The 1,596-nt window shown below is 35.3% G+C and overlaps 1 pseudogene across 1 annotated transcript; it reads left to right on the forward strand.

The window, feature by feature from the left end:
- Positions 1-249: 249 nt before the first annotated feature.
- On the forward strand, positions 250-821 carry LOC308649676 (large ribosomal subunit protein eL19-like; annotated as a pseudogene). The gene has a single exon. The product of its transcript is annotated as a large ribosomal subunit protein eL19-like (transcript).
- The last annotated feature ends 775 nt before the right edge of the window (positions 822-1,596 follow it).

The following is a 1,596-nucleotide window of genomic DNA, read 5'->3' on the forward strand; positions in this document are numbered from 1 at the left end:
AAATGTGAAAGATGAAAATCTAAAATGATTCACTGAACTCTTCAGAAACAAATTTAAATAAATATGATCTCTGTACTATGTAACCATTTGTACACTGTTAACAAATGAAGATGATTGTGTGAATATATGGGTACATTATATACATGTAATATGTTACAAGTATTTAATGTTTAAATCTTATATATATTATGAAAAGCTTCAAACTATATTGGGCTCTTTCCTTTCACAGCTACAGCCCCAGCCAGAAGGATGCTCAGGCTTCAGAAGAGGCTTGCCTTCAGTGTCCTCTGCTGTGGCTAAAAGAAGGTCTGATTGGATCCCAGTGAGACCAATGTAATCTCCAAGGCCAACTCTCATCAGCAGATCTGGAAGCTGATCAAAGATGGGCTGATTATCCACAAAACAGTGATCATCCATTCTGGGGCTGCATGTCAGAAAAACACCTTGGCTCCCCAGATGCACAGGCATGTGGGAATATGTAAGCAGAAGAGTACAGCTAATGCTCCAATGCATGAGAAGGTCACCTTGGTGCAGAGGATTCAGATTCTGTGTAGGCTGCTCAGAGATACTATGAATCTAACATTGACCACCACATGTATCACAGCCTCTACCTGAAGAGCAATATGAACAAGAACAAGTGGATCCTCATGGAGGATATCCACAAGCTGAAGGCAGATAAGGCTGACAAGAAGCTTCTGGCTGACCAGGCTAAGACCTGCAGGTATAAGAACAAGGAGGCACACAAGTGCTAGGAGGAGCGCTCCAGGCCAAGGAGGTGGACATCATAAAGACTGTCCAAGGAGGAAGAGTCCAAGAAATAAAGCTCCCCTCTTATGTTTGTACATGGTGGCCTTGGTGATAATATAAATCCTCCTTGGACTATAAACCAACTTTATCTTTTTAAAAAATAAAAACTTTATTGTTCCAAAATTTTAAAAGTTAACAGTTTTACAAAGCATCCTTTTTACGATACAAGAAATACAATTAATCTGGTCTTTGATTTGTGAGCTTTAAAGAAGTCATGTTACTTGTTTTAAGACCAGTAATAGTTCATCACTCTCCAAATATTTCTGCTCTGTTGCACATACTTTAATTTTTTTTTATCTTTAACACCGTTCTGAACTTCTTTCACCATTACATAAAATGTTTAAATTTTCAGCATTGAATTTTATTGGAAATGTATAATTTTCTTGTTGAAACTCATGTCTTGAAAGACTATAAACATGTTTAAAAAGCTAAATAATGAAATGTAACTAAACAATAATATTCAGAAAGAACTTTAGGTGCATCCTGATGATGGTCACTGGTAAAAACTGGCAAAAACAAAAATCTTAGTAAAACAATATGTAAATATAGATGGCAACCTTTGGCTGATATAGAAAATATTAGAAAATGAAGCTGTCAATTTTCATTTGGAAAATAAAAGCTATGCTTAACAGAGGACAACTCTTTTTTTTTTAAAGTCAAGCTCTTTTTTAGAAACATAATTTATATGGTAAAGATTTTATTTTAACCATTGTGGTTAGAAATACTATTTCTATACTTAAGCACTTAGCTCCAGTCTAGAAATTGAAGTAGCTTCTGGCTAACTCTATC

This window comes from Spermophilus citellus (assembly GCF_964194105.1).
Source record: "Spermophilus citellus genome assembly, chromosome: 5".
NCBI classification, from domain to species: Eukaryota; Metazoa; Chordata; class Mammalia; order Rodentia; family Sciuridae; genus Spermophilus; species Spermophilus citellus.